The sequence below is a fragment of the Aotus nancymaae genome, unplaced genomic scaffold, assembly GCF_030222135.1.
Source record: "Aotus nancymaae isolate 86718 unplaced genomic scaffold, 86718_ANA_hifiasm-v0.15.2.pri h1tg000036l, whole genome shotgun sequence".
Classification (NCBI taxonomy): Eukaryota; Metazoa; Chordata; class Mammalia; order Primates; family Aotidae; genus Aotus; species Aotus nancymaae.
Genome location: NW_026988450.1, coordinates 74,359,016 through 74,382,977, shown reverse-complemented (window position 1 = coordinate 74,382,977; position 23,962 = coordinate 74,359,016). Strand labels below are relative to the sequence as shown.

General features: G+C 37.2%; 3 long non-coding RNA genes across 8 annotated transcripts in view; 1 reads left to right on the top strand and 2 right to left on the bottom strand.

The window, feature by feature from the left end:
* Positions 1 to 18,701, bottom strand: part of LOC105716829 (uncharacterized) — a 44,197-nt gene extending 25,496 nt beyond the window's left edge. For 2 of the 3 annotated variants that reach the window (XR_010345622.1, XR_010345623.1), the window contains exons 1-4: positions 11,678 to 18,701; positions 11,196 to 11,354; positions 9,185 to 9,448; positions 1,140 to 1,378 (exon numbers count right to left, since the gene is read on the bottom strand). This is a non-coding gene — a long non-coding RNA (uncharacterized LOC105716829). The remainder of the gene's footprint in view (positions 1 to 1,139; positions 1,379 to 9,184; positions 9,449 to 11,195; positions 11,355 to 11,677) is intronic. The other variant, XR_010345621.1, reaches the window with a different exon arrangement.
* Positions 15,312 to 23,962, top strand: part of LOC105716814 (uncharacterized) — a 39,256-nt gene continuing 30,605 nt past the window's right edge. For 2 of the 4 annotated variants that reach the window (XR_001107361.3, XR_001107362.3), the window contains exon 1: positions 15,312 to 15,604. This is a non-coding gene — a long non-coding RNA (uncharacterized LOC105716814). The remainder of the gene's footprint in view (positions 15,605 to 23,962) is intronic. The other 2 variants (XR_001107359.3, XR_001107360.3) reach the window with 2 other exon arrangements.
* LOC105716813 (uncharacterized) overlaps positions 20,255 to 23,962 on the bottom strand; it is a 355,673-nt gene continuing 351,965 nt past the window's right edge. Inside the window, exon 5 of the long non-coding RNA XR_001107357.2 lies at positions 20,255 to 23,101. This is a non-coding gene — a long non-coding RNA (uncharacterized LOC105716813). The remainder of the gene's footprint in view (positions 23,102 to 23,962) is intronic.

Sequence of the window (23,962 nt, the reverse complement as noted above, 5' to 3'; positions counted from 1 at the left end):
CATTCCCTGGACTCCAGGCTGTCCTTTGGTCAGTGGAATGTTGTGGATGTGACACTGTGCCAGTTCCAAGCATCCCTTTTGGGCGGACTTGAGATTTTCACCTGTGCCTCTTAGAGAATGCTTGTTGGTGTGGATGCTCTTCCTCAGAACCCAGTGCCATGCTATGGTTAATCCAAGCCACACGAAGAGGTCATACATAGGTGTTTAGATCAACAACTCAACTAAGCTCCCAGTGGACAGCCAACACCAACTTCCTGCCATATGAGAGGGTCATTACAGATGTCTAGTCCAGGTGAGTCTTCAGATCACGATACCACTCCCAGCCAACAACCACACAAAAGACCACAAGTGAGAACCACCCAGTCAAGCCGAGCCTGGTCAACACAGAGGATCATAGGTTTAAGCCACTTAACAATGCCTGCTTTAAGCCACTAAGTTTTGGAGTTTTTTTCCACAGCAATAGATAACAAAAGCAATTATTAATAATGTCCTTTGTCTCTCACAAGTATTCTGCTATGGACAATATATCACATGGCTAACCTAGCTAAGTAAGTGTTGAATAAGTATAAATGTTGAATTAAAATGTTTGTTAAGTGAATAATGAAATAGATGGATGGATTTAATGGATGCATTCGAGTTGACTGCCCTTAGTTAGTTTGTTAAATGATTGGGGAGACCCTTCTCCACTTTGGCCAGCAGCACCATTTTCAGAAAAAGAGCTAGTAGTTGCATGTACCAGGTCACAACATAGCCTCGTCGCCTATTCTCAGCCTACTCTTTAACCACCATGGGGAAGTAAGGGTGGGGGAAAACAAAAAACCTGAGTATGAGATAAAATCTATTATGAAGTCTTAATAAACTCTATGGAGTGGACACTTTAAAAAATGATCTAACTTTTCTTCTAAAATAGAAATTATGTCCAGCTTTTATAATGGCTCAGGCTTTCCTCAAGCACTTTTCCCATCAATTTTAACATTAGCATCCATGGTAATGCTTAACTGCAGGTAATATATTTTTTAAACCATATTTTTCTCCAAGAGCTCATTAAAAGCACTCACTCTGCTAATGATTTCTTAGCCTCAAGTTAGACTTATTAGTGCACAAGGAGCCATAGATGCCTGAATGTCAGGTCTATTTACCAGTTGAAAATGCTGTTGCTGTAGAGGCATTTGTCTTCTGTGGGACATGCTGATTGTGGTTAGTTCACTCCATTTTTCTTGATGGGAAATGATCCTGAATCCAAAGCTGTTTTGTCCAACCAAGCTTCAGCACGGGGAATTACACTCTGGATCAGCACCTTGCCAGTGTGGGTTTAGCTGAAGGAGTTATTGCTGACGCTGCCTTGGAGTCTTCCTTGCCTTCTGGCCAGACCCTAAATCTGCAATTTTATTTATCATTTTTGTTAGTAATGCTTGTTATAGAGCCTAGAACAAATGTCCAAAACAATAAAGGTTTGTCTGCCTTAATTTCACCTCTTTTTCCTTCTTTCTGTATCATCTGCTTCTAGTTGATCAATGTTTAAAAATTTTAGATTCAACCTCCTTAATAATTCTGAAACCCAACCCCTCTCAGCTCCATTCTTTCTCTTGTTACCTGAGTCCAAGGCCACTATCATCCCTCAACTGGAATCTTGTGCAGTCTTCTAACTAATATCACCCTCCTTCATCCATTCTCCACATTGATGCCAAAATGATAGTGAGCTTTGCTCCATTCATACTTAAAACACATCAGTGACTCCTCTTCGTCCATCTCTTATCACAGGAAAAATTCAAATTAATCTTGGCATGCAGTCAAAGCCCTTTTGATCTATTCTCCCTGTGAACCCAGAAAATTTCAGACAGGTTTCAGTTAATTTAGAAGGTTTATTTTGCCAGGCTTGAGCATGCACACTCATGACACAGCCTCAGGAGGTCCTGGCGACGTGTGTCCACGGTGGTTTTATACATTTTAGGGAGATGTGAGACATCAATTAACATATGTAAAATGAACATTGGTTCAGTCCAGAAAGGCAAGACAACTTGAAGCAAAAGCAGGGCAACTGGAAGCAGGGAAGGGGCTTCCAGGTCACAGATGACAAGTTGTTACATTATTGTGAGTTTCTGATTAGCCTTTCTGAAGGACGCAATCAGATATACATTTATCTCAGTTAGCAGAGGGATGACTTTGAACAGAGAGGGTGGCAGGTTTGCCCTAAGCAGTTCCCAGCTTGAATTTTCCTTTTAGCTTAGTGATTTTGGGGGCTCAAGATATTTTCCTTTCACATCCCAATATGTTCTAGCTTCATTTCTCGCTCAACATATCTAGGCAAAGTATGGCCAATCAAGCCAGACTCCTCATTCTCATAATATATCAGACACTTTTCTTCATCTTGTTTCATTGTATGATTTTCTTCCAAAGTCTGGAGTATTCTTCCTGATGCCTCAGCATGTCAAAATTTATGTTTTCTTTACAACCTAGTGAAAATGCTTTCAACATCCTCAAATTCTTTTCTACCACTTTCTTAGGATCCCCAAGTTTCAATGAATTACTCCCTTTTCTGTCTTCTCCCCACCCTCCCACACTCATCCTGTTTGTGCTATTGAAACTCAACACAAAGGCAGCAAAGCACAGGGGTGACAGCTCAAATTTGGAGGTTGCCTGCTTTGTTTAAACCAAAGCTCTGATGCTCACTTGCCTTGTGACCTTGAGCAAATTATTTTACGTCTCTTTCTCAGTTTCCTCAACAATAAAATGGGAATAAGGATGGTGTCAAATTTTAGCACGGCTATGATAATTAAATGACTTTATTATCTGACCCATTGAAAGTGCTTTGTAAGCATTTCTTCAATAAAAGAAAAGCAAACCGATCTGAATCACTGATCAAAAGTTCTCCAAGCATGTCTAGCAGCGTCAGTCTTATCTAGGAAAGTACTAGAAATGCAAATTATCAGGTCTCCTGTTCAGGCTACTTAATCAGAAACTCTGAGCATGGGACTCAACAATGTAACAACCTCTCAGGATAATACTGATTTATGATGAAGTTTGAGAACAACCCTATAGATGATCTCAAAGGTGTCTTTCAGCTCTCACCACCTATGGATTGATTACAATCCTTCTGTTCAATCATTGAAAACTGCAATATCCCATTTGAAGGCAATTTTAAATGATTGGAAAGGAGAGTAAGGAATTCAGTCAAGAAATTGAAAGTGAAAAGGGAAACAACGTATCTGTTTGCAGGAGGGAAAAAAGGAGGCAAGAGGAAAAATAACACTTAGAGGGGAAAAAGCCAAGGGTGTTTCTTTCTTAGTTCTTCCTTTTCTCATAAAAGCAAGAAGCATCACATAGACTACTGATCTAAAGATTTACTGATAAGTTGTTTTTATTTCTGCACTCACAAAACTTTCTTTCCTTCTTCACTTTGATTAACTTGGGAATTGTATCTTTGGGGCAAGAGCGATGAAAAAAATTTGTTTAAAACTGCAACCAATTTAGTGTTTATCACTCAACATAAATATGTGTGAAAAACTGAAATAAGGCACAAGATGGGTTGCATGTAGCACCAAGCAGGGAAATAGTTCTTTCCAAGACTGAGGTCATGCAGCAGATACTGTTGCCAAATCAAAAGACATTTTGAAATATTTTAGACATACAAAAAGGTACAAAATAAATATCTGTGCATCTAACAAGCAGCCGAAGAACCTTCATGCACCCAGATATTCCTACAATCGATTTTCAAAGGATGAAAAAACATTTATGTATTTAAAATGCTATGTGACAATTAAAATTAATTTTAAAAGCATAGCACAGAGCATATCACAATAAATGCCCACTCCCTTCTTGTGCCCCTCCTCTCAAAATGTGCAAACAAGCTGTCTGACAGTAGGACTTCCAGACTGAAAGATGTCTTTGTGAGTAGGTTTTTGGATGGTGAAATTGTTACAAGTGAATAAAACAATTACTGCTGTTGTACTCTCCAAACAAAATAATGTATTTTTACAGGAGATGTATTTTACCCTTTAATAAATAAAGATTAGTGCTAAAAATGCTTTGGAAAGCTCTCAGGGATAATTCCACTATTCATATGAAATATTACAGATTCTAAGGGTGAAAAAATGAATGCTATTTAACTCTGATGATTGTGAAGGTTTTTGTAAGCATGAGGGAAAAATAGGGCCTCAATAGTTTAGAGAGAAATTAAGCAAACATGTAAAATCAACTAAATATAATTTCCACGTGCTCTTCATTGATTTCCCTGGAACTCTGGCTTGATAAGATAAAATAGAAAATGTAAAAGGTTATTTGGATTTTCTCTCTTCTTTTCTTGGTTAGTCTTGCTAATGATCTATCAATTTTATCTTTTCTCAGCAAAACTGGCATACAAGGGACATACCTCAGTGTCATAAAAGCCATCTATGACAAACATACAGACAACATAATACTGAATGGGGTAAAGTTGAAAGCATTCCCTGTAAGTACTAGAACAAGACAAGGTAGTACTGGAAGTCCTAGCCAGAGCAATCAGACAAGAGAAAGAATCTACAACAAACTCAAATCAGTAAGAAAAAACCTAACAATTCCATCAAAAAGTGGGCCAAGGACGTGAATAGACAATTCTCAAAAGAAAATATACAAATGGCCAACAAACATGACAAAATGCTCAACATTACTAATAATCAGGGAAATGCAAATCAAAACCACAATGCGATACCACCTTACTCCTGCAAGAATGTCCATAATCAAAAAATTAAAAAACAGTAGATGTTGGCATGATCACATGGTGATCGGGAACACTTCTACACTGCTAGAGGGAATGTAAGCTAGTACAGCCACTATGAAAACCAGTATGCGGATTCCTTAAAGAGCTAAAAGTAAGACTACTATTTGATCCAGCAATCCCACTATTGGGTATCTACCCAGAGGAAAAGAAGTCGTTATTTGAAAAAGATACTTGCACATGCATGTCTATAGCAGCACAATTCGCAATTGCAAAATTGTGGAGCCAGCCCAAATATCTATCAATCAATGATTAGATGAAGAAACTGTGGTATTTAAATGTGATGGAATACTACTCAGCATAAAAGGAATGAATTAACGGCATTTGCAGCGACCTGGATGAGATTGATGACTATTATTCTAAATGAGGTAACTCAAGAATTGAAAACCAAACATCTTCTGTTCTCACTAATATGTGGGAGCTAAGCTATGAGGATGCAAAAGCTTAAGAATGATACGATGGACTTTGGGGATTTGGGGGGAAGGATAGGAGAGGAGTGAGGGATGAAAGACTACAAATAGGGTGCAGGGCATACTGCTTGGGTGATGGGTGCACCAAAATCTCACACATCACTACTAAAGAACTTACTCATTTAACCAAATACCACCTGTACCCCAAAAACCTATAGAAAAATAAAAATAAATTTAAAAAAATGTAAAAGAACATAATAATGTTTACTTTTCATGAGCAACTTTCAGGTGAAAGCCATTGTACTAAGTACTTTACAGATGTGAATTTGTTTAGTCTTTATAATGACTCGAGTTGGTAGGTATTGTGATGCTCTTCTAACTAAGGAAATCAAGCTTAAGAAAGGTCACATGACTTGTCCAGAGTCAATGTTAGGAAATGGAAGTGTGGGTCTAATTCCTATATTTTAATCAGTGGCCATTCAGAGTATATTTGCAAAGACTGAGGATCCCTAGTCATTTAGGAAGCAGATTGCTTCCTAAACCAATAGATTGCTCATATCGTCCAATGTCAACTTAGAGGTAAGGAAACTAAGGCTCCAATGGGAAAGGCACTTCTCCAAGGTTACAGAGCTGAGGTTCGCATGTAGGATTCCTGAATCTGTTTATACATTCTCACTTCCTCTTTTCACTGGTCTAGATGGAATGGATCTTCTTTCCCTCCAAAAATCTGCTTATTTGTTCAGTCATATTCTAGCTAGGAATGAGTATTTCTCCTGTCATTCCTTCAAGTCTTTGAGGGCTCTGAGCTCCTCTCTGAACAGGTTGAGCTGCAGACAAATTACACCCTTATGAAGGGTTGGGCTGCTTTTCGAGCTCTCACATTTTTCAGTTATATTCTTCCTTTCCATCCTTTATGCTTTTCTCATAGTTGGCCTATATACACAAGCATTTTTGTGGCCCTAGAGGAGAATGCTCTGCTCTAGAAGGAGCTGATAAAGTTTCCTTACTGTATAATCTCCATCACTTTTTAATCAAGCAAGCAATAAGTAGTTTCAAGATTGAAATAAGTCAAGCAGAGGCCTCTGATTGGTCAAGAGTCTGATCTACCTGGATTATACTGTCACAAAGAAAGGGCACCTTTTTGGCTTCCCATACCTTAGCCTCACTTGCGGTGGTGTGAACAGTCCTTACATTCCAGGGCTGTGACCACACATGTTGGGAAGAGTCAATGGCCAATAACAATTTAAAAGTGGGAAAGCCATAGATGATTTTCTTCTTTTTGATGATCACACAACAGGTACAGTGTTTCAAAGTTTGGGCTTTGTACTTTAACAAAGAAATAAAATTATTCTAGAGTAGTATTGTCAAATAGAAATAAATGCGAGCCAAATATGGAACTTTAAATTTTCTGGCAGACACATTAAAAATAGTAAGAACAGATGAGATTAGCTTTAATATTTTATTTGTTCTAATATATCAAAAATTATCACTTCTGCATGTAATAAATATAAAAATTGTTAATGAGGTATTTTACTATTTTTTCATATTGTCTTCAAATCCAGTGAGTTTTCTATGCTTATCTCACATCACAAATTGGATGCTAAGTTTAAAATAGTTTAAGTGAAATATGCTTCTACCAAAGCAATAAAGTTATATTTAATGGAAAATAATTAAAATTAAAATTTAGTTCCTTGGTCACGTTATCCACATTTCAAGTGTTTAATATATCTGGGTGTCTTGTAGCCACCATATTGGGCAGCTCATCTTCAGATGCTAAAATAAGGCTTTTATGATTTTTTATTAATAGTATTAAGGACCTTGTAAAGTATTCAGTCCTTATTAAATGTTACTAATTGACAAAATTATTTTTAAAGCCACTAAAACAAACAAAAGAAGAAAAAATTAAGTATGGAATCAGAAAGAAGGATGTTTGTTTTATGTCTCCTAAGTCAACTGTCCTTATCTGTCAATGAAATGTTAAGTTCTTCAGTGCTACCCAAAGTGTATCTGTGGACAAATGATTCAAAAGCAAGCAAGTTTGTGAAATGCTGCGTACAAACCCATTTCACCAGATATTCACACAACAGACTGCTATTATCATTTCCATTCACAGATCAGAGATTCAGAGCAAGCCTTGCTGCATGCTATGTGCTTATCTTTGGTCTACAATTATCTTTCTTCTTTCTCTCTCTGTTTCTTTTGGCAATGTAATTAGTAAGTATGAGCCCACAACAATATAGAACATGCAGAACTTTAAAGTAGCTTACAACTTTTGCCTAAGGCAATCATTCCAGCCAAATCCTATGCTTATGATTATGATTCCCTTACTTTCACTCAATAAATATTTATATCACATATGTTTTACCAAAATGTGATATATAATTTATTACACACAGAGTCATACTATAGTGAGTTACCATGTTACATATAATTTTGAAACCTACTAGACACTGACTCAGATTGAAAAATCTGTAAGCTATCTCCTCAATCTTTCTTCAAGCCTCTGTCATCCCTAACTCTATCCCTAGACTATTTTATTCGTCTTTTAAATACATTTTGCCTAACAAATCTTTTCTCTCTTCAGTTCATCTTCCATACTACCTTCTTAGTTACCTTTCTAAAATATAAACTTAACCATATAACTCCCCTGTTTAATACCTTTTAGAGATGCCTCAATCACTAAAAGATAAAATTCAAATTCCTTATAAGATTATGTTAGACATTTTAACATTTCCTTAGTTTTCCTATTCCAGTAGACACTGCTATACTTCAATGTGACTTTGCCATTCATCTTATCAGTCTTCGAGTTCTCCCTCCATTCTTTTTAATCTAGGCTAGCTTTGTAGCTTGCTTTGATTAATATAATATGGCAAAAATGACAAGGCAACTTTTTAAAAAAATTTTTATCTTAAATTCCAGGATACAAGTGTAGAACGTGCAGGTTTGTTACATAGGCAAACGTGTGCCATGGTGGTTTGCTGCACCTATCAATGCATCATCTAGGTTTTAAGCCCCACATGCATTAGCTATTTGTCCTAATGCTTTCCCTCCCCTCACCCCCTGACCTCCAACTGGCCCTAGTGTGTGTTGTTTCCCCCGCTGTGTTCATGTATTCTCATTGATCAACTCCCACTTATGAGTGAGAACATGTGCTGTTTGGTTTTCTATTCCTGGGTTAGTTTGCTGAGGATGATGGCTTCCAGCTTCATCTATGTCCCTGAAAAGGACATGATCTCATTCCTTTTTATGGCTACACAGTATTCCATAGTATATATGTGTCATGTTTTCTTTATCCAGCCTATCATTGATGGGCATTTGGGTTGGTTTCATGTCTTTGTTATTGTAAAATAGTACTGCAATAAACATATGTGTGCATGTGTCTTTATAGTAGAATGATTTGTATTCCTTTGGATATGTACCCAGTAATGGGATTGCCAGGTCAAATAGTATTCCTTGTTCTAGATCCTTGAGGAATCACCACACTGTCTTCCACAATGATTGAACTAATTTACATTCCCAACAACAATGTAAAAGTGTTCCCATTTCTCCACAGCTTCACCAGCATCTGTTGTTTCTTGATTTTTTAATAATCACCATTCTGACTGGCATGAAATGTTATCTCATTGTGATTTCGATTTGGTGTTTTACTGAGTTCTTTTATAATGGTTTTTGTTAAGGGAGTGCCCAATTGCTTGATATAAAATTTGAGACGTCCCAGGTTGAAAACACAAAATCAAGCAGATTTTTTGATGTCTGTGAGGGTTATAGCTTTTCAGCAAGGACATGCTATAGGCCCTCCTGAAAATAGATATACAATAACTAAAACAAATTTAAATTCCACAGAGGTTGTAAGCTGGATAAAATTCACCTGAAGATATTCAAAGTGAGACATTGGGTCCTGACCATGATTACTCTTTACAATTTTTTCCAGGGTTATGTGGCTGACAGGTAACACATAACCTGAAAATAACCTCAGCTTGTTTTTAAAGTTTTCTTACTAATGGTGATTAAAAATACTTACCCATTTTTCCATTCCATGATGAGTAGTTCCATGAAGAAATTTAGTTAATATCCACTTGAAATGATCTGGTGCCATAAGCAACCACCTTGAGCATTCCAGAGATTATATCAATGAAGAGTAGAACCAGACTTTTTCCACTCTTCCTTTTCACAGTTTACCAGAGATTTATCCTTCAAAGGTTTAGCTTGTTGAGCATAATGATCTGCCTGAGTATTTCCTTTAAGTGGTCTCTCTTCCCGTAAGTTCCAACATTTATAGTCATCTCTGTAGGTAGTAGGAGTACATCTAAAAGTTATTTTACTTATTGTCCATTTTTAGAAGGGTCCCAACAGACATAAGAAGCCCCCTTGTCTTGAAAGCATACCAAAGTCATGTACTACGCCAAAAGCATATCTGCTATCTATCCACCTATCCACCTATCAATTTACTTTCTCTCTGGAATTTAGCTAGTTGACAAACACTAGTAAGTGCAAGAAGTTCTGCAATCTGGGTGATTTTAATTCTAGTAGAGGACTACATTCTAAAATCCTATCTTCTTAAATTATTGATGGCACATTCTGTTTACTGGCTAACTTCTAGTTTCAGTTTTGAGATATGATTCATCAACAAATGTTAGATCAGGTTTCCCAGTGGGTTCTCTAATATATCTGAGTGAGGCAAATAAAGTTCCCTAACTGAAATTAGACAGTCACGATGCTGCACTTATTTCAGGTGGGGCAGGAGAGTGGTAGGACTCAGCATGTTGCAGAGATAAATAGTAATGTGAGAGGAAGATAGAGTATTAGATGCTAGTAAGTTGGCAAAATGTGTTATGTATACTCAGTCAATAGTAATGTCTGTGCTGCATGAGGAACCATGAGGTCAAGCAGAGAGCCTAGAACTAGTTCAGCACAAGCACTGCAAAGTTTTGTAGCTGTACCTGTTGTCCTAAGTCAAGAAGGATAAGCCATCACAACTGAGTCAAAATTGAGGCTGTGGTGAGCGATAGGGTTTTCATGAATCCCATGAAACTGAGCCAAAACCCTAAGGGCATGTCCATAACACTCATTTAAAAATTAATGGGGTAGCTTTTTGTATAATAGCTAGGGATGACTAAGAAAGGAGGCTATTGAAGAGCCTTACTCAGATTAGAGAAGACCTGCTCATGTTGAGTTCCCAGATCAGAGGGTCTTTTACTTGGGACTTAGTCAATTTATAAAGAGATATTGCAATCACAGAAAAAAGTTGGTCCCCATTGTCTGCAGTATCTAGTCATATCTAGAAGAGCTCTCTGTTGCCACCTTGAAAAGGGTCTAGAAATAGTTTTAATAGTCTTTAATCTAAAAGGAGAGAATATTTTTCTCTCCTTAAATGGGTCATGCTCCAAATAATGGGCTGTGTTCTGGAAAATTTATAATATGTCTTTGAAATACTATGTTTTTTTTCTGCTAGGGCTGAGAGCAAGTAAGTGGGAACCTTTTTATAGACCTCCTTGTTTACTGAACAAAGTAAGAGATCATCTACATATTGTATCAGAACAGAACCACAAAAGAAATTCATGAATCATGTAAATTTTAATTAAAGACCTGGGAAAAATAGAAGGAGGTTTCAGTGAACCTCTGAGGCATGGATGTCCAGGTATATTGTTGTTCTCCCCAGAGGAAGGCAAAAGGGTGTATTCTGGTCTATGGACACACTCAAGAAAGGCCAAGCAAAGATCCATGACAGTGAAGCTAATGGTGTTAGGCAGAATTGATTAAAAGATGGTAGTTGAGTTAGGAACTAAAACTCATTGGCATCTGAGGCTGACACTAACAATAGTCTTAAAAGGCCCATGCCAATGTTCTACGCTGTGATTCTCCTTATAACAAACTACACTTTTAGAGAGTGCAACATGAAAGAGTAACACAAATGAACACATAACAAAAAAAGGATGAAAAGAAGGGCTTGGTTTTGCCAAAAATGCCAAACAAATGGTAAGGGATAACAAAACCAGGGAATCAAACACAGAATAAATAGCCAAAGAACTCACCACAAAGACAGTAGAGTTCAGACCTGGTGCTGACTTGCCAGCATCATTGTGGACTTGACAAGTGGCAAATAGTAAGGCACAGGGGGTTCTGCTCCAGCTGAAGGCTAGAATTTGTGGTGATAGGCAGAGCAGACCTTCTTGATAGAATTTCCAAGAAAACTGTGGAAATAAATAAAAATCACTCACATGAGAACAAACAAATGTTATTTATACAGAGCTTGCTAAACAAAAGAGTCACCAATCACCAATTATGTTTGGCAGAGACTCAAATGCAAGTAGAGTGGTGGGAAAGCTGCACAGTAGAAAAAGGGAAGGCATTAGGTATGCCTGATTGGAGGCTGTTGGCACAGGGAAATTAGAAACAGGCTGACTAGAAGTGGATCATCCTATGTGATGTGTTAGGAGTGCATATTTGGCTTCCTGTGATTGGTTCTAAGTTAGACATACAAGCAAAAGTTATGGATTATTGATTAGGTCCTTACTGATGTTGAAGAGGTTGTGGTTGGGCTTCAGTCTGGTTGTTACAGAAGTTGAGGTCTAAGTTGTATTTTTATATATGGCTTGGCAGTTTTCTGTTTGTATATTGACTCTTACGCCACTCACTGAGTTTTTGAAGATGTTGATCATATTGGTAATGTCATCCACAGCATTGGTCACTTATCCAATAAAGACGTACATGACCTAAGCATTTTATCAAACTTTCTGAGTAGTCCAAAGAATGGCTTATCCATAGAGATAGTTGGAACATGAATGGTTAGCTGGAATGATAATAAGTTCTTCTAGGCTTATAACAAATCCTCAGACTTGAACTTGCAGTGATTCTTCAAATCCTAGGGGGTAAAGACCAGCAACAGGGCAACCTAGAGTGTCAATAAGGATCTAGGCAGTCAGATTTTAGTTCCCAATGACTACAAGTCTAGAAGTAGAAATAAAAATGGAATCATTATTTTCAAGGCTGTTAGTTTGTAGCCAGATGCTGAAGGAAACGGGAATAATTAAAAATCTGGTAAAGGTTGACAGTCTGTGCAAGGTTAACAAGCTGTGCAAGGTAAATACCAAACTGAAGTTTCCACAATGAGAGAAAGCTTAGCTACAAAGTTTGCATATCTATCAGTTACCTGCAGTTTACAAAGAGGCACTATATAGCTCAAACAAAAATAAACAGAATCAGAATCTGATAATCCAGAAGGATGTGCCATAATTTCCCACAGAAACACAAATTTTCTTTCTACAGTTACTCCTCCCCTTTTGATCAAAGATAATCTCAAAGAAAGATTATTCTTGATCACTAATTAAGGTTAATCTCACGAGATTTGGCCTGGTTATTTGCATAGGTGCAGCAAAAGTGGCAATTTACATATCGATTTTCTTATATTTGCTTTGCTGGAAGTTTTCATAAAGAATGTCAAGTTGAACTTTTCAAAGCCTCTTGAGGATGAGAAGCCAAGTCAAAAACTCACATCGGATTTCACATGCAGTACCTATCGATTTGGCGGGCATTCCTTTTTTCTTGAGATCCCACAAATATCCTAAGTTTCCAGAACCTGCTGGGAAATGACATTCCTTGCTCACCTGCAAAGCTGTGAACCCTGCAAAGCCAGGTTTCAAGCCAGTTTTCACAAGAGGTGCTTTGGAAGCATTGGTCCCATAAGGTCAACTTGAGTTCCTTAAAAGTGTCTGGTCATATCTGATCAAATAAGCATCATTCTCAAATATGAGATCCAGGCAAAGCTTTGGTTGTATTACCAATGGTTTTGTTCATGTCCTGTTAGCAAGGAGGACAGACTCTTATGGAATCTATGCAAATAACTATATTGCTGTGAAGATAAGAAGACTCAATTGGAGCTTCTAAATTTTGAAAGGGGGAGTCAGGGAGAAAAAAAATACAGGTTTCATTTCTGTCTACAAGGAATGAGCATAGTCTATAAAATTGTTTGAGTGTTACCTTAAGAGAAAAAGAAAAGAAATTCTTATTTCCAGAAAATAGAGCAATAAAACATGAACACTATTTCAAACAAAAATCATAATCATTTGCTCATTCAGTTTTATAAAATTAACTCTTCTTCCACTTGATCTTGTTTTACTTGTTTTATTAATGCATCCGCTTCTCAACTAGACATCTGTAACTCCTGACTCAGTCCATGGTATGATTTCATAGTCATTTAAACAATGCCATCAGAAATCTGTTCCCCAGAGTATATGGCATGATCCTTTCCTACCAGATTCTAATATTGTTCTTTTTTTGCTGAAGATAGAAAACCTTAGCCTATAATCAATTGCAATGATTTTATGGAAGCATCAGTGTAAAACAGAACAAACAAAACGATCTGTAGATGACAAAAGTCTAAAAATGGCTATCATTTACATATTACTGATAATTTTCAAAAGTGAATAATCTGAGTAGAGTTCATTATAGGAATAATGTAATTGACAAACACATTTGGTTGTTTCTGTTATGCAAAACAAAATAAATTCAATCCAAAAAACATTTAGACAAAATATCTATAAATGCAATGTATTGGCAATATTTTCAAAGAGGCTATATCACATTTAATTTATAAAAATGCTTATATATAAAACCTTAAAAAGAAAACATTTTCATATATAACATAAAAATCTTGAGCCATTAGATGTCACACATACCTAGCACACCATTAGAATTTACTAAAAATATATCAGTTATCAAATAAATAGAATCAGTAAATCTGTAGTAGATTATAAACATGAGAGTATTAATAAAAATGCATAGATAAGTGATGTGAATCCCCAACAGAAAACTGCAGACCTAGAATATACTGGTTCCAAATAAAAGAAGTAAAGTTGCAAACAAGTTAAAGTTTTAAAATATAACAGATTATGACGGATAACACTATACCGCTTTTATCTAACATCAAGCAAAGCAACACCAGGACTCCGATAAATAGAAATATATCATGAACAGTGAAAACATTAACAATTCTGGGGTTCACGTTGTCATCTCCTATAGTATCTCCTGTTTCTCTGGAAATCCTCAGAACCCAGACAGGAGCATGGCCCCATCAGTCAGGGGGATGAAAGCTGTGTGCATGTTGAGGGGCCAAGTCCTGGTACAGAGAATTATCCATATCAAGAAGAAGGAAAATGGACTATCTGTGTTGGTGGTACACCTTACAGGATTGGCTGAAGGCCAGCAGATTCCATGTTCATCAATTTGGAAATAATATCCAAGGATGTACCAGTGCAGGTCCTCACTTTAATCATCTGTCCCAAAAGCACATGGGCTAAAGGATCAAGAGAGGAATGTTGAAGACCTGGACAATGTGACTGCTGGCAAAGATGGTGCGACAGACGTGTCTATCAAAGATTCTATGATCTCACTCTCAGGAGGCCATTCCACAATGGTGGTCCATGAAAAACCGAATGACTTGGGCAAAGATGAACATGAAGAAAGCACAAAGATGGGAAATGCTGTAAGTCCTTTGGCTTGGGATGTAATTGGGAATTCCCAGTAAACATTCCCTAGGATGAGGTCCAAGTGCCAGTGACACATCTGTTATCCTGCTAGCTGTAGAAATGTAACTTGATAAACATTTAACACTGTAATCTTAAAAGTGTAAAGAAAAAAACACATTCACAATTCTCCAGAAACTTCTTAGGTAGAATACACGTTTAAAAATGTTTATGTTAATAACATTTTCCCCTGACAAATTAAACCTATGCAAATCTGAGCATCTCTTCTGATTTGACAATGCTTCCCAGACATCTTGTCAATTATAACACATTAAACAAATAACCTTAACTAGTTCCAACTCTTGTCTTTTCCCATGGTGAAAGAACACATCTTTGAGACTTTCCAGAGGTCCTCTGGGAAATCTCAAAGGCCATTTTGGACACTGGGGAGGCTGAAAAGACTGTGCTTGACTAGTAGCCAAAACAACTTTTTTACTGTTTTGCAGAGGACTAACCGACCTCTGCTTTATCTGAATTTCTCACTTTAGCTTGTTTGCTGCATTTTGGGTGCAGAGCCTGCCCCTTGTGTCTGACCACAAACCAACATATCCTGTCTCAATTCTCCTATTCATATAGCGTTTGACGATGTTTGTTAAGTTTTAAGAACTCCCTCCCACCCTCAGATTTTCACACCTCAACTTTCCACAGGTGTTTTAAAATCATTGCTCACTCATCTCTTCTCTGAATTAGGATTTGAGCATCTTTCTGTTATGACACTGCCCCACTCCTATTGTGATACTCCTCTTCTTAAGAAAGTTTTTCTAGACTAATGTCCAGATTAAACTTCTTTTCTTCGACAGTAACGATGCCATGACTTGGACAAAATGCCAACTGCCCCTGGCTCCTGCTTTCTTCACCCAGTGCTGCCTTATTGGACTCCTCGTGCCTTTCCTTGGCTGGGGAAATCAGAATCCACAGTGGTAAGTCATGACTTCTAATCCAGTGTTCCAGACACCTGTCTGTTGTAGCACACTGAGGAGTTGGCCTATAGTTCTCTCATTTTTGTCATTTCCTTCTTTTTTTCTATCTTTTCCTCCTGCCTTTTTTGAGAGTGGTGAAAGCCCCTAATTCTCTCCTGAAAATCATACCTGAGTTAAAGGCCCAAGGTCTCTAGCGCTGGCAGGTGTTCTTTCCATTATCATGAGATAACCATCAATTTGGCTGTTGTTCTCCAGACCCCTCAACAGTGGGATATGCTCTGTGTTATTATAGTAATAATTCCAACCACTTTCTTAAAAAAAAAAAAAAAAGTTGGGGAGGGGGGCAATATTTTTAAACTTAAATTTCAGTGGCCTTTTTGGGGAATGAAGAATTTTTCCAAATTGTTTCCTTCTGTAAAGGGCTATTGAATCCTGTGCCACCAAGATCTCATTCAGACAAGAGATGCTTTGTTGTTGGTGGCGGGCATTTGGTACAAAGAGACAGAAAAAAATGCTTTCTCTCAAAAACTTTTCAGTGACCATTGCTTCTTTCAAAGACAATCTTCCTTCCCCAACACTTTCTGAGACCTGTGTCCTCTCAGCACCTATCCCGATCTCTCTTTTCTACCATCTTCCATGTTCCCTTCAGCTCCCTTTAATCCTTGGATCTTCCTCTTTCAACCACTCTGTCTCCTCCACCTTTCTGTCCACGCATGCCAGGCCTTTCCTCTCCCACTCTGGCCCCTCAATTCCTTATAATCCCTTGAGCTTTAAGTCCTGTCCCTTCGTGGGAGGCTCTAGAGGAGCTCAGGGGCACTGAGAGCAACAGCCTGAGGCTGAAAAGGCTCCCTGGAAACAGGCTGAATGTTTTATCCACTGAGGTGGGCTTTGGAGACACCAGATGACCGCCTGGTCTCTCCTCCATGCCCCCCCTGAAATTGAGTCTTCGGCTTCCCTAGAATTATACACCAGAGCCAAGGGCAGCTTATGGGTCTCCTATACAAATATTGGTGAAGATGCCTCAGTTCTCATATTGAACAGGTTACCTCAACTTGCCCCATCTACCAAAAATATTACCCTTGTAAAAATATAAAGGTGAGGTGAAGATGGAACTGTTTTTTAATATGAACCAGTGAGTTTTGTATTTCTGTGATTATGCCTAAGTCATGACTAAAATTTAAAAGTTAAAGCTGTAATTTCGCTATGTCTGTCTATATGTGAATATATGTATGTTTGTGCATGTTCACATACCTTTTGTGTAATATTTTCTTCCCTCTACATGGTATTACCACATTAAATTATAAAATCCTTTAAATAAGCTCCTTTTGGATTCGCTTAGAGATGAATGAAACCCTACATAAGTTAAATATTCTTGAACTTCCCTGAAATCAGGAAAATCAAATTTCTAGTATTATCAATGTGAAAAAAGTATTTTTATAAAAGCTTAACAAAATGTTAAAAAAAAATTCAACTTCATCTAATTTAGGTAAACCTTTGGCCATTGAGAGTAGCTTGATATAATTGATTTGATAAACAGCTATGTCTTCTGAGTTGTCCACATCGTAAGAATTCATTTTTGTTCTACCTGAGTAGTTTTTTCTTAAACTTATACAAATATACTGAATCTCTTTGCTTGATAATTGAAATATATTCTTGGTATATTCTAACTATATGTTTGATATATTCATGACATATAATATCTCATGATAATCATGTTATATCTCTTATTTATTTATTTATTTTGAGATGAAGTCTCACTCTGTTGCCCAGGCTGGACTGCGCTGGCGTAATCTCAGCTCACTGCAACCTCTGCCTCCCGGGTTCAAGGGATTCTCCTGCCTCAGCCTCCCAAGTAGCTGGGACTACAGATGTCTGCCACCATACCCAGATAAATTTTGTATTTTTAGTAGAGACAGGGTTTCACCATGTTGGTCAGGCTGGTCTCCAACTGCCTGCCTCAGCCTCCCAAAGTGCTGGGATTACAGGTGTGAGCCACCATGCCCGTCCAATCATGTTATATCTGAAAATTTTTTCTCTATAAAAATGATGCCCATTCACTTTCATAAATTTGATGTAATATCTACCTTTTTTTGAAAATAAAATTAATGATTATGTTTACACATATTTTCTCGGAAACCTTTTGAAGGAATTTTAAGTGCCATAACAAAAATTAAATTTTTCAGTCAATTATATTATTTTATAGCAAATTTTCATCACATCTTTTACTTTCAAAAATTATCAGGAATATGTTAACCACAGCAATTTTGTCATAGATGACAATCTTTTGTCATCTATGGATGGTTTTGTGTTTTTCACCAATGCTTCCCATCAAACACTTGCAAATCTGTTACAGGCCAGAGGACTTTGTTTCAATGAAAAAGGACTGACTCAGAGATACATGGAAAAGAATTATGCTAGGTGCTCTTGTGGAAAAGTTTCTAATTACATTGCTTTAATAACTTTGGGACCAAAACAATGAACTGAGTCAGGAATTCCAGAACTCTAGTTGAGAAAGAGATGGGTTCATAAGCCTACTAACCCGGGATCAGGTAGGACAAAAACTAATTACATAAGAGTGAATAAACTGATGATGGATAATTATGGGACTTTTTTAGAATAGCGCTATGGCTTTAATGTTCTATTTTCTGGACATAAATAACCCCCTTCTCTTTTTTAAGCTATCTGTCACTCATAACAATTTTAAGGACTATGTTCATTCCTTGTAAACAAAAATGAAATTTGTAAATTTTTCTTCTCAGCTCACTCTTTCAAAATTTGGAAACTCTCATTGAGTCTTCTTATCTTCATGGCAATATAGTTATTTGCATAGATTCTATAAGAGTCTGTCCTCCTTGCTAACAGGACATGAACAAAACCATTGGTAATACAACCAAAGCTTTGCCTGGATCTCATATTTGAGAATGATGCTTATTTGATCAGATATGACCAGACGCTTTTAAGGAACTCAAGTTGACCTTATGGGACCAATGCTTCCAAAGCACCTCTTGTGAAAACTGGCTTGAAACCTGGCTTTGCAGGGTTCACAGCTTTGCAGGTGAGCAAGGAATGTCATTTCCCAGCAGGTTCTGGAAACTTAGGATATTTGTGGGATCTCAAGAAAAAAGGAATGCCCGCCAAATCGATAGGTACTGCATGTGAAATCCGATGTGAGTTTTTGACTTGGCTTCTCATCCTCAAGAGGCTTTGAAAAGTTCAACTTGACATTCTTTATGAAAACTTCCAGCAAAGCAAATAAAAGAAGATCGATATATAAATTGCCACTTTTGCTGCACCTATGCAAATAACCAGGCCAAATCTCATGAGCCCAACCTTAATTTGTGATCAAAAACAATCTTTCCTTGAGATTATCTCTGATCAAAAGGGGAGGAGTAACTGTAGAAAGAAAATTTGTGTTTCCATGGGAAATCATAGCACATCCTTCTGGATTATCAGATTCTGATTCTGTTTGTGTTTGAGCTATCTAGTACCTCTTTGTAAACTGCATGTAACTGATAGATATGCAAACTGTCTCTTGTCTGGTAGAGATTAAATTGGCTTTCCCTCACCCTATGGGAAAACCAGTTTTTGTAACTACTAATAAATTGTACTTGAATGTGCTATCTTGCGCAAATTGTCAATTTTTACTAAATTTTCAAATCTTCCAATTTCCCTCAATATCTAGCTATAAATCCCTAAACTAACCTTCCAATTTTTCTCCTTTTCTCTTTACCCGTAGTCACTGAGAAAACCTTACTATCCAGATCCCAATTCAGACCCTAAGTTCCCTTGTGGCTGGCCCAGAGGCTCTGAAGAATTACTGCAAGCTCAAGTCTGATTACTTGTTTTAAACCTGTAAAGACCCATCATTGCTAGCAGACTATGCATGGGCTCTCTTTTCCTCTGGACAAGCCCTGACTGGAACACAAAAGAAGTATGGGGAAATGCCCAGGTGATGCATGTTCTGATATAAGAGGTAACCCAGACTCTGGGTCACATTACCAAGCGCATCAAAACACTCAAAGAGCAATGCTGCGTGATCAAAAGGGTTCATCCACTAACCTCTTGGAATTCCCTGGAATAGTTACCCTTAGATTCAACTTCTGTCTTTCTCACTTTAGTATATCCTTTCATATTAACATTTCTCTTTTTTCCTTTTAGGCATCCCACTTTTAAGATGCCTGATCTGAAGGGCACTAAAACAACGGATCTTTGCCAGTATGCCCAACAGATGGTTCAACTAGTCCTCCAGGAACAACACTGAGCAAATCTGACCTGGGGACTATTTTACTCAGCCATTTCCTACTTGAGATTCTTCTTGTCTCTCTGTTCAAGCACACTTTTTCTGAGCCTTTCTTGAACAAGAGTGGAGGACTGATAGGGCGATTTAACTCTGTCTTTAACACAACTTTAGGTTGGTTTGCCCAAACTACTAGGTTCTTAACTTTATATGAACCTCCTCCAGCATTCTAATTTGTTTGCTCTGTCTTAGACCCAGAATCCCACTCCATGTGCCTAACCACAAACCAATCTTCCTGCCTTAACTTCTCTGCTACCAATATTTGATATAGCCCAGTATGTTTCAGCATCATCCCCCACCTCCCCACAGTCCCCCACCCCCGCCATACACATACACATAGCCTCAAACCCCCTTCCATTTTCCATAAGTTTATCTCCCAAGGTCTTTGCACATAAAGGCTGTGTTTGCTCACTCCATGCCTGAGATGTTCCTGGCTTAGATCTTGAGCATCTTTCTATTGCAAGATTCTCCCTTAGTAATGTTTTCCTCACTTCAGATTTGTACACTTTTTTCCTTGACAGTGTAAAGAAATATCATTTAGGATTTGATTTTCAGAAGGTAAAATATAAAACATTGTCAGGAAATGTGAATGCTTAATCAAGTAGGATAATGGATTACTGATAAACAGTACTTGGTTATCTATTTAATCAAAATGATGTGAAATAATTTTTAGAGTGGATATAGGAGATAACATAATTGCAAAGAACTTCATCTCTTTTATATGAAGACATTTGTCTTAAATGATCAAAGACTTGAAAAAGTCAGAACAAAGCACAGGAAATGATTCTGATGAGATTCTGAATGCTTATCTTCTAGCAGATTACTCAGAAAGTGAAGAAAAATATTTTACAAGCTCTTATTAAGAGAATATACTAATCTAAGAAAAAATATTTTAATAGAAAATAAAACAAATTCTAGTTTTGCATTTGCATATTTGATACTAAAGCTTATATTAAAAATTTTGTAAACAAACCCATTGAACTTTAGCCAGCTATGACTACAAGAAATAAAACCTCCTAACTATGAACCTTCTAGAGTTTTCTCTATCTAGTTAGGGTTTTGTAAGGTTTTGCCCTATATTTTCCTGTTTCTCATACTGGAATAACCACTTATTTTACTTCAGAAAAAAATTACTCTTGTTTTCCGTAACAAAAAAAAGATCCTGCATACCTTGCACTTAAAGTGTTCCTCTCTGCCACAATCACTTCTATTAGAGTCTCATTCATCTCATTCACATATATTGATTATAACTTTTAACTACAGTAACTCCTATTGCATAGAGAAACCTTGGAGATAGTATAAAAGAAAAGTTACTCACTGGATATGTATTAAAACAGCCAGATAGATCTTATTCAAACTGCTGCAGTAAGGGAGAGAGGTTTCTGTATGGAATTGAGCTCAACTTCTAATACAGCAAAGACAGCTATGGATTTGTAGCCAAGGAATAGAGCAAGGTGGTAAGTGGATGAAAAATTACTAAGAACTTAACTAGATATCAAAGGTAGAGGGATTCCTGCTAAACTGGCTTAATTATTTTTAATATTAAAACTATGAATTAATAACATTATTAATAACAAAACTACTTTTGACAGGCAGGCCAAGAACTAAGATATCAAGAGTGGAGAGTGAGAAACTTGATCAAATACTGAGTAGTCCAATATCAAGAATTAGTATATTCTTGATAAATTGGCTAAGCAGGAATCTTTGCTAAAACTGGGCTGGGCAGGCCAAGGTCAAAGTCTGCTTAGGAAGAATTCTCCAAGGAGCCTGACTCAAGTTTCGTCAAGGGAAAAGTCTTTTTCAGTGGATAATTGTAAACTATCTTTCATACACACTATTTTATAGCAGACTAGCAGAGCTTATGAATATACATCTTATAATTCTTGCAGTAATAAATATCCCTATAATACAACTCACTGTAGCAAAAAATAAACATGTTTATTAACACACCCAAATATATAGACTCTCTGTATTATATAAAAAATAAGAGGCAAAAAGTCTGTAAGAAGAAAATTATACTTAGTAATGAATGCTTAGTATTTTATTCTAGTTAGATAATCTAGGTATCTAATAAATGCCCATTAATTCACTATATTTAGCATCAAAGTTTTATGTTATCAAAAGATCTTGGTCTTGAGCCAAGCTGACACACTAGAAAATGTAATTAGTTACTTTTGAATTAACATTTGTCAAAACAGTGATTCAATTTAACTACATGCAAATTTATATTTTTATAATTATATAGTAACTAAAATGATAGATTGTTAAACCAAGAAACCTGTATAAGCTGAGGAAGAACATGCCCAAGTAAATTAAAATGTATGCTTGTGTAGTACCGAATACCGAGAATTCAGAAGACACAGCTGTTTTAATTAAACCAACAATATAAAGCTAATCTCATTTGCCAAAATGTACCAAAATTATGTGAATGTAAATTCTTAGAATATTTGAGCAAGTATCTATAAGAGTATTGAAAGCAGAAATGCAATTATCTTAATTTCCAGACATTTTTGAGTATTTTATTTACATAAGACCTTATTTAGCTCTAAGTCAATCAGAAAATAGAGCCTTTAAAAATTTTATAATCTAATTTAGTAATACCATCTGGAGGCAGGAAAATATTACATACCCACAGACACATAAATATACATACAGAGCTAGAGGACTTATCATTTTAATTCTAAAACCTCAGCCATAGATCAGGTATAATACAGAAATACATAACTCACTTGTTTCTTAAAAAAAGAAAAAAAAGTGGGAGGGGGGCTCTTTTCTTTCCACTGGGTCAAAATTCTTAATTGATTTGAGTTCAAAATAGAGAAAAACTAGATAAATAAAAATAACAGACCAAATTTTCTGACATCTTTCTAACCTAACAGAGACACAGTATCTGCAAACATTTAATTCATTTACAGAGATTACCGAGTCACTCCCTACACACACACACACACACACACACACACACACACACACACAAAAATCCAGCACTAGGGATCAACTGCATACTCAATGAAAATTACATTCCTACCATGCTACCAACAGATAAGAGTCTGGAACATCGAATTAGGAGTAGGGCTCACCTTTAGGTCCCTGAATTGCCAGTCACAAATGGAGCACAAAGGCTCCAAGAGTCCTTATTACCTGGGTGGAGTAGATGGAGATCCGAAGGCATGGTCCCATTTTGAATCATGGCATCAATCCTGTCAAAGAAATAGACAAGTTAAAATTGCTTTTATTTAGGCTATTGCAACAGGGAAACTACTCTTATCTGAAGATAATGAGAATGGCTCAGCCACTAAGGCAGTATGGCTTTTATAGGGAGGGGTAACCAAATCCAAAGGGTGTGGCTTAACACTGTGGTCAGTTTGCAAACTGCAGACATCACATTTTGTTAACTTTCCAAAACAGTTCTCGGTAGTGCTGGTGGTTTTTCTTAGTAAGCTTCAGAGAGCAGAGTTATTATCTCAGCTAATCAGCTATGAGACAAAGAACAGGATGTAGAAGTTTTTGCTTTGTCAGCAGGTTTTGTCAGAAAATGAAAGGGTTTGTGGTAGGCCTTGCCACAAGTGATCAAAGGTCTTCTAGAAGAGTTTCACACAGAGACAACATCAAACAGACCAGGGACAGGAAGGAGGCTGCTGGTCCTGCCCACCCCCACTCCCACCCCAAATAAGGCTAAGAGGCAGAGGCATACATCTTTCCTCAGCCCAGCTCACTTACTTGCAGGTGATACACTTCCTTCCCATGCCTGCCTGTCCCCACCCCACTGACCACCTGCTTACACATAGCCTTTCTTCCCCTTTGAATACCCATTTCTATATCTCTCTATTTGCACTCATGCTAACTCAATCAGTATGTCACCACATCCCTCCAAGGCCACCTTGGAGGGACAGTACTACTATCCGAAATGGCCACCTTCTGTCCACTCTTTTTTCTCACAATTTAGTTCCCCCAGAGCATCCAGAATGAACAAAAGTGAAAATCTGATTTTGGTACCAACCCGTTCAAATTTTTCTGTCTCTCCCTATTGTCCTTCCAGGAAAGCCTATGCTGCATAGCAC